Below are 10,532 nucleotides of genomic sequence, written 5' to 3' on the forward strand. Positions count from 1 at the left end.
ATAGTTCAGTTATGTTGATCTGAAACATACATTTTTATCTAATAAACTTGACCAACTGTTTCAAATAAGGCACACAGTGCGCGTACAGTACGACCGTATGCGTATTTTGAAAAAAGTACGCGTACGGTCCGGTCCAGTTTTGTTAGCGCTCTCAAATATACAATTATATCAATAATGTTTCTTGGACAAATTCGAAAATCAGTGACGATCAAAAGTTTTAAAGTGTCATGCCCCCTTCGTGACATTAAGGATAAAGAAAATTGTATCAATAGCGGTTTTGTGTGCACAATGTTTGCTGAAATTTTAAGAACGTTACAATATCGTTTTTGTGTGAAAATATCATTACATAAACTGCTTGATAAATGCATTAGGATTTGACAAATCAGTTGGAAACTCAACATATACCCTCAAGACACTTACCAAAGAGGTAATCCTGGATAATCATAGGTCTGTTCTGTGTTCCTTTGGAATTTCAACCAAAGATGAAGAACTGGATCTTCCATCACTGTATTGGATACCTAACCTACATAATTGTCCTTACAAACAAAGGTATATTGCTGGATCTTCCAAGTGCTCCACGAAACCTGTTTCTAAATTATAAACATCTATTTTATCAGCAATCAAAGCCGGACTCCAAAGTTATTGAGAAACTGCCTTTTCCAGAGGCGGTGTGAATCAGATTCCAAAGATCTTTTAGAGTACATACAATCTAAGACTCTCTCGTCTTGCAATAGTATTGAAACATTTGACTTTTCTACACTTTACAAAAGTATTCCCCATTCCAAACTAAAAAACAAATTGAAAGAGTTGGTATTACTTTGTTTCATTAAAAAGAATGGCGAACGTCTTGGGAAGGGATAAATCCTACTTTTTAAAGAATCACTCTGATTCAAACCAAAAATTCTCTGCAACTGACATTATCAAGATACTTGATTTCTTGATTGACAACATATTTGTTACGTTTGGAGGACGTGTTTTTCAACAGACTGTCGGAATTCCAATAAGAACTAATTGTGCCCCTCTTCTTGCCGACTTGTTTCTGTATTATTATGAGGCTGACTTCATACATGAACTTCTTAAGAAGAAAGATAAGAAGTTAGCAATATCCTTTAACTTTACGTTCCGCTATATAGATGTTGTTCTCTCACTAAATAATACAAAATTTGGTGACTATGTTAAACGAATCTATCCCATCGAACTGGAGATAAAGGATACTACAGATACAGCTAAGTCTGCCAAATAATACAAAATTTGGTGACTATGTTAAACGAATCTATCCCATCGAACTGGAGATAAAGGATACTACAGATACAGCTAAGTCTGCCTCATATCTTGACTTACATCTAAAAATTGACAATGAGGGTCGGTTGAAAACCAAATTTTACGACACAAGAGATGATTTTATCTATCCAATTGTAAACTTTCCATTTCTATGTAGCAACATTCCAGCAGCGCCTGCATACGGAGTATACATCTCCCAAATTGATACGATATTCCCGGGCTTGTATTTCCTATCATTGTTTCCTTGATAGAGGATTGCTACCGGCAAGGAAGCTATTAAACCAAGAGTTCTAAATGGTGAAGTTGAAATCATCCCTTCGTAAATTTTTCGGACGCCATCACGAGTTGGTTGGCCGTTATGGAATAACCGTTTCACAGATGATATCGGATATGTTCCTTATGTCGTAACTAAAATACTCTTTCCCTTTTCACGAATGTGTCCTACCGAATAAGACTATTTACCAGATTTGTAATAATATAAGCAACACGACGTGTGCCACATGTGGAGCAGGATCTGCTTACCAATACGGAGCACCTGAGATCATACCCAATTTTTTGTGGGGTTCGTATTGCTTAGTCTTTAGTTTTCTATGTTATGTCTTTTGTACTATTATTTGTCTGTTTGTCTTTTTATTTTTAGCTCTGGCGTTGTCAGTTTATTTTCTATCTATGAGTTTGACTCTCCCTCTGGTATCTTTCGTCCTTCTTTTACAGTGTATGATTATATCAGTAATGTATCGGATGATTTCGAAATTCAGTGCCGATAAAAAAAATATTTAAAGAGTTTTTCCCCCTTTAGAAATATTATCAAAATGGAAAATTGCATTGTTAGCGCTCTCATGTTTATCTTTCTTATCAGATTTTTGATGAAACTAATATTGTGGGTTTAAAGGTGTCAGACCACCAATTAAAAATCCCTATCTGTTCAACCAAATTTTGCAATTTTCACAGCTTTCTAAATTTTTTACCTTAAGTTTAACTTCATAGAAACCAGGTATATCCTTAATTGTACATGTATCAGCTTTCTACATACCAATTTTCACCATACCTTTAAAGCCTTCTAACAAAATAACTGACCATCAAACAGAGGTACTCCAAAACAAAAACCTAGTTTTCTGGAAATCTAAAATTAGTATACTATGGAGCGCATTAATCCTCAATTTTTAATGCAAACTCATAGACAAGTAAATTTTGGTTCAAAATGATCTAGATATATTTCTCTTTCACCAAAAGTTTCATTTCTGCAAATTTGTTGGTTAGTTTAAGTAAACAAGGACATCAAAAGCACTATTTTGTGTCAGAGTAGGGCTACTTTTACGTTCTATATTGGAGGGAGTAATTGGTGGTCTGACACCTTTATATCAGACGAGTTCGAAAATCAGTACTGATCAATTATTTTTTATAGATCTGACCCTTATAAATATCAAATTATTTGTAATATTGCAATGTATGTGCTTTCGTGTATACATTTCTTGCCAGATTTTTATGACAGCAATGTCTAGGAAAAGTTTGTTTATTGGCTAGTTTCATTTGACAATCGTATTTTTCCAATCCGTATTGGTTATGCTTACGATAAGTTATTCTATCATTCTTCCAACCGATGTCGTTCCAACTTTTGATTGATATACATTTAATACTGGGTCGATGCCTCTGCTGGTGGACTATTAGTCCCCGAGGGTATCACCAGCCCAGTAGCCAGTACTTCGGAACTGGCATGAAAATACAGATTTTATGTGTAATTAAAATTTGCTGTTACAAAATATTAGAAATTATTATAAATTAAGGAATGTATCTCCCTCATTAAAAGCTCTGATTCCTTTCACGGATTTGGCTATACTTTTTGGACCTTTTGGATTATAGCTCTTCATGTTTTATATAAGCTTTGGATTTTAAATATTTTGGCTACGCGCATCACTGAAGAGACATGTATTGTCGAAATGCGCATCTGGTGCAAGAAAATTGGTACCGTTAATTTTATTAATACAATCTAACTTTATATCAGCGAGCCCCATAAATGGTTGCTGCCTTAATGTTATATTCTTCACACACCTTTGATTACTACTTTCAAATTATGATTACCTTATAACATATATCTATTTATTAATACTCATTGTTCAAATACTGATGTCATAGAAAAAAAACCGACTTATCATAATTAAATATTTATCGAAAACTAAACTCAACTTAATTAGATATATATAACGTTTAGTTGAAGAATAAAATTCCGTTTATGTATAAGCAAAAATTAACAAAAAAAGACAGCATTTGATATGTATCATAAACATGAATTTGCATGTAAAGAATAATCAGTAAATAAACATTTTGGAGAAATAAATTAAAGAATAGAAAAACAGTTGAAAATTAAGATCCAAAATTTAAATGGATATATTGTGTATTGAATTACAAAAAGAGTTGCGAATCTATTATTTATCTTATTTAAACTAGTTTATCATATAGATCATACCTACAGAGCTCATGAAATTTTGAAGGACATGTTAATTAAATAATGCTGTAATTATCATTTGTTAAATATTTGAATGGAGGCAATCTAACAGGTATGTTGTTCATGTACTTATTTGATATCAACATTTTTTATTGAAATTTAGATTTGTTTAGACATGTAATGCAATAGCTATGTGAAACATATTCATTTTAATATACAATGCAAATAGTTCACGCTCGTCTGGAGTACAAAATTATATAAAGCTGTTATTCTTGTTTAAAATGGTTTACAAGCGCAGGATCGATATTAGTGATACATTTATACCAAGATAGTCACAGGAATCATTAATCCGGCTTTATTCTGTATACTGATAAAAATTGAAATCATTGTATATTTGTTGCCTTATGCACAACTTTTCAATGCTTTTCTATCATGTTATCGATTGAACCATCTCCATGTTTTGAATCCATTGTCATGCTGAATTTTGATTGTTTTTTAGGCATAAAAACGTTTATTTACTTGACAAGATGAATGACAAGATACCATGAACACACATATAATTACTATGGCACTGGGTAGTATAGCTGTTATTGCCAGCGTTAGTTGTATGTATATATCTTAGTTAAATAGTATGACCTTATAAGGTATACATTCACAGATGAAAACAGATACTAGTTTAATTCGTTCAAAGAAAGTATAGTTTCGATAATACACATAATGGATATTAAAAGAGAAGCGAGAAACTTATAAATAAATTTACACCTCCGTGGTTGAAAATAAAACAAAAAATACAAACCGACTAACCTCATTACATAAAACAATATAGATATATCAATTTATGAGTTTCAAAAACTTAATACTCTACTATTTAGCTCATGAAGACAACTGTTGTCGAAAAGACATTTTAACAAATACATAGATTACTATAGATAAAACAACAATTTACTTCAGTTTCTTCAATCTAAAAAGAATAGTGAAGTTTTGTCAAATGAGGACTCTACTCAATAGCACTTTTCTGCTCTATTTATTGTGTGCAAGAAGTCTTTTTTTTTTTAAACCATCTATTCTTAGTAACGTTGCCTTTTAAATAGAAAGAGGCACTATCGGATAAAAATGAATGAAATGATACTATCCAATGATCATTCATGTTAAGTTTGGTTTCAATTACCCAATGATTTAAAATGTTGTTACAATGTACATTTTCCAATAAGGTCTTTTGTAAACTATGTTTTACCGTGGCGATCATTATGAATTTCCAATTACAAATTAGGTAGCGGACCATCTCATGAACATTCTTGCGTTTAATTTATTTTTAATAATAATGTTTACGATGATTTACATTTTACTTTATATTTTGAACTTTTTACTATTTAGTATCACATAATTTTTTTTTGTATTTTTAGCCGAAGGAGTACAGTCGTGTCAGTTGGCAAGAAATGTTTCCTGCTTGCCACCAGGTGTAGACAGTATAGGTAGGTTAAAAAATGTGTTCTAAGCAGTCGTCTTAATTTGTGAACTATCGAATTTATGATATAACAGTGATCTGATCCGTAACACATTGGATATGACAGATTATTTTGTAACAATTTCGTTTATTTCTGTTTATTATGCTATTCATCACTTACACATCTAGACTTAGGTTACTAGTTTAGATGGGCACTTATATTTCTATTTGAAAGAAACTGTTATCCCAATAAGAGTAAAGCCATTACAGTTAAGTTATTATTTTTATTTGATTTCAGTTTGTTTTTGTGAATGCTTGAATGTTACGAAAAACAGAATAGACTTGACGATATCATATTTTCCATGCTTGGAGCTTCTAGAACAATGTAATATCTACAAATTTTGGTTTGAGTTAGAGATACATGACGAGAACGGAAATATTGTCAATAAAACGACAATAATCTCGAACTACAGAACCGATAACGGATCGAAGGTGATTGTATTTCCCGCAGTTTTTAATGTTTGTTAGCAGGGCAGGTTGTAAGGTGAAATGATTAAAATTAAAATAAGAACGTGTGGTATGAATGCCAATGAGACAACTCTCCACTGAAGACCGAATGGCGTAGAAGTCAAACATATATAGGTAATCGTACGGCCTTCAACAATGAGCAAAACCAACATCGCATAGCAAGCTTTAAAATGACCACATAACAACATGTAAAACCAATCAAACAGTTGAACAGTCAAAACAGTTATCCGATTTAAAAAGATAATCAAAAGCACGTTATTTATCTAAAACAGGCAAATAATTTTGCACGCTCCAAAATAGTAAGCATAGGTTTTCTTCAAATTTTATGATGAATTTATTTTGTTTATTGCATTTTCACATTACTATTGCATTTATAAGATTATTAGAGCTATTTAATTTGTCAGATATGTTTTCCGTCCTTAAATAAGATGTGTTCTTGGTAGCGATAACCTATCATTTTGTTGTTGTAGATATTACTTTTAAATGGATTTAAAACATCACTGGATAGTGAACTGACGCTAGACAGACCATATTCTATCTTAGTAAGGATACGTTTACAATACATTATTTAATTTAAGGGAATAGCATCATCATAAAGATTACAATGGTTTCAAGGATTGATTTAATACAACAAATATAAAGAGACATTGGTATTTTGTATGCGACTGTCATACAAATGAGAGGTTTAGTTAGCTTTCAAACCAGATTTAATCCACCATTTTCCCATTAGAAAATGCCCGTACCAAGTCAGGAATTTGACAGTTGTTATCCATTCGTTTGATGTGTTTGAGCTTTTGAGTTTGCCATTTGATGAGTGGCTTTCCTTTTTGAATTTCCTTCGGAGTTCATTATTTGTGTGATTTTACTTTTAAGTAATGATATAAAAAAAAAAAAAAACTTATATCCAATCAACTTATACAAGCGTTAACACACAATAGTCTGCTTCTTTTGAAAAAGATCTATCGGACGAAATATGTATTCTTTTTTAGTAAACTACTTGTTAAAGAAATGTTTGTTTTCTATACGAGCCTTGTACAATGATGGCCAGAACCTATAAATCCAAAATATCAAATAAAACGATAAAATTGTGAAGGATTCGTTCAAATATGCGCACACGCAACACCAAGTTGTACAACACAACAAATGGTTTATTTAATTTTCAGCACAAAGTATTGCTTGATCAGAAGTTTAGAATATCCAACTTAACCGACAAAGAGCAAATATCAGCCTCAAGATATAAATATCTAATAGTTGTTAATAAAATCTACCAAATATAAGAGCTAACTGGTTATATGGGGATACATAACTTGAACATTACATTATCGTTTTAGATTCAGCCAGGTTGCACTATTTGTGACGACAATTGTGCATCTATAGGTCTTATAGGTAAGACAAATATTTTATATCAAATTGTAAATATACTTTGATATTTGGGTACGAAAGAAAGATCTTTATTGATTTTTAGGTCTATATGTGTAAAGTGATATTTAAACTTATTCCTAAAAGGTGAATGTCATAGCTATAAAACAAAGACTAGAATTTTAAGAGAAAATCGACGCTAGATACTACATATCCATATTGAGATTGATGTCACTACATACGAGGTCAAGATCAAAGATACTTAAAATAAATAGAATATTTGAGCAAAAAAAAATCAAATACTACATTTCAATGTTCAAACTCCCTGTTTATATGAGAATATATAAAAGATGAGGGTCAAATTTTGATTTTTAAGTCCCTAGAGTAAGTATCTGTTACTAAAATACTTTTTTTAGCACAATATGACTGACTGCATAAAACCATAACCGAATTAAAACCTTTCTTAAATTAAACCGAAAAAAAACCCTAAGCAATAAGGTCATCAAAAGAGTGTCCACCTTCATATTGGTGTCGTGGGACCAATTAAGATAGCTAAAGGTTCTTTATTGAGAATTGCACATAGATTTTTGTTAAGCCAATGTTCAAGTCAAGATGTGAATATGTTTTGATGTGATTTAGTCTCATCTTATTGCTTTTAGAAATACCAGTGGAGACCAGCACAAGTTCTATACTTGCAAAAATGAATGGACCAGAAAACTTGCCGATTGTTCCGATTATACTGGGTATTCTTGCAATGTTCGTGATGGCTGTTAATGCGTTAATTATCGTCTTTAAATGGCGACGGTCTGCACGTCAGTTACCCGATAACAACATAGAATATTCGAGTGCTTTACAACAAGTTCATATAGTAAATTCTAGAAACTAAAGTCAAATATTCATAAATATATTCATACAAAAGTTGTAGAACAGCTGATCATAAAAATTGTTGAAAATGAAACAAATATTAACACATACCTGCTTTCTATATATTTCATGCAATTACTCATGTTTTGTTTTCGCCTCGTTTTGTAATATAAGTGTTCTACCTGAAATCTATAACGGCTAAATAATAGACTTCAAATAAAGTCCCTTTTAGTTGTTTTCTTTTAAAATGCCAACCTGCTTTTTTTTATATCATAGACCTGAATTGCAATGTTAACTTTTCCCATCACTTGGCATCGGTCGTCTGTCATCCTTTGTCGTCCATCGTACTTTAACATCTACAAATACCAATTCCTCTCAAACTATTGACCCAAAATTTAACCAAGCTTGGCCACAATCTATGGGGTATTTTGTTTAAATGTATCTGATAACCCCATTTGCCACATAAATGGCCGACATGACTAAAAATAAAACTCTGGGTTAGAATACAATTTTCGTTTCTTTTCTCAAAAACCGCTTTTGATAGAAAAATCTGACGAATGTAAAAATGTTAAAAAAGATGATATCTACCTAATGATTTACCACATCACAGCTGTCAGACGACTTCCTTTACTAAAATGACGAAAATATCGGATTTTTTTTATTTTTACCTTTTATCTTGAAAATTATAATATATTAAGACAAGCTTCGAACAAAAATAACCATCAAAACAAAATCTACAAATAAGTCATATTATGTTATTGAGTTATTGCTCTTTTATGACGATTTTCATGCACTGTTTGTGATTTTGCCTCATAGCTGAAATACGAAAATTGATAGACAAAAACATGACATACTACCATGAATAAGTGTTTTTATTAATACAAGTGTTTGAGCTTTTTATTTTTCTATTTGATTAGGGTCTTTTCGTTTTGAATTTTCCTTGGGGTTCGGTATTTTTGTTATTTTTGATTTTTGAATCCTTTATGTGAAAAGAAATAATGAATATGTTTCAAAGACACAAAAACCAAGAACACAATTTAATTATTACATGTAAAATGATTAAAGACAAATAAAACTCCAAGGAAAAGTTCAAACGGAGATTCCCTTATCAGAAGGCAAAATTAAAAGGCCGAAATAAAGGCAACAGTAGTATACCGCTGTTCGAAAGTCATAAATCGATGAAGAAAAAAACAAATCCGGATTACAAACTAAATTCGAGGGAAACACATCAACTCTGAGAGGAAAACACAAAAACAACAGAAAAACTGAAGTGCAACAAAAAAACACGTTAAACGGACGGAAACAACTGTACTGTTCTTGACTTGGCACAGACATTTCTTTATGCAGAAAACAGTGAATTAAACCTTATGTTGTAGCTGGCTAAGCACATCAATTTTATGACAGTCGCATAGAATTCCATTATATCAACTACAATATGTGAGTAAAACAAACAGACATAATAGGTAACTATGTCAAAAATGTGGGTACAGCAGTCAATACTATGTTAATAATCACAATCTCAATCACTATTAAAACGAACAACTCGGTCAACAAAGACAAACAAAATAGCATACAGACACGCTTAGACAAAGCACATAACGAAAAAGAAAAAGGAGAATACAAAAATAACCATAGCACAATAACACTATGGCAGGATGTATAAACTACTTGCCACGCCAAAAGGATAGACTAGATAGCAAAGGTTAAAAATATACAACGGCAAATAAAAAAAAACCACTGTAACACGTTATAATGATGATAAATAACGTCAGTATTTTGTTAATTGGTGCTCGAGATCAAAATATTTAAGACCCGAACATAATGAAAAAGTTGAAGAACTGATTAAATTCATAAATGACCGAAAGTAAGCTAAACCCGGACAACGAACAGAGCAATGGATGAAAACGATACATTTCTTAATCTTGAATTATTTCGAAATCTTGAAACAGTCAAATTCAGACACGACACCGCCGTATTTCCATACTATGATTATTACAGAAGTTGTCTACGGAGCTGATAATACCCTTTAGGACTAACATACCACTTACTAATGTTTTAACCAAGTGATAGTAAATACACGAACGGTATTTATTTGTTTGAAAAGATAAGAAAATCGACAACCAAAGTCGAATAAATGAAGCTCTCAGGCAAAACATTAGAAAGTCCAAATCCAAAACCGTATACGAAGTTCACAGCTGATCAAAATCAAAAGCACAAAAAGTAAAGTCATTTAAGACATGTCAAGTATCTCTTCCATTATTCAATCGCTATTTTGCTTTCTCAAATGAATTGAACAGATGTAACATATCTGCAATCATAATAACATTTATTAAATATTACTGTAAGAGTTATAGTTTGTCATTTTATTAGATAAAACAAGGTCTTACAAATTTACTTAAGCACTTTTTGTTTAGCAGACACATACTGTTTATTGGCATCCTAATTCTGATATACTCGGACTTCCATGGTTAAATTACTGTTTAAGTCATATTAGTTCATTCAGCTTGAGTCAAAGCAATGGATAGCTTTTTAAAAGGAAAATATATGATTAAATTGTCGCAAATATCTAAATATAATATAAATACTTGCTAAGAAACAGGAAAAGTCGGACAA

The sequence above is a fragment of the Mytilus galloprovincialis genome, chromosome 1, assembly GCF_965363235.1.
Source record: "Mytilus galloprovincialis chromosome 1, xbMytGall1.hap1.1, whole genome shotgun sequence".
NCBI classification, from domain to species: domain Eukaryota; kingdom Metazoa; phylum Mollusca; class Bivalvia; order Mytilida; family Mytilidae; genus Mytilus; species Mytilus galloprovincialis.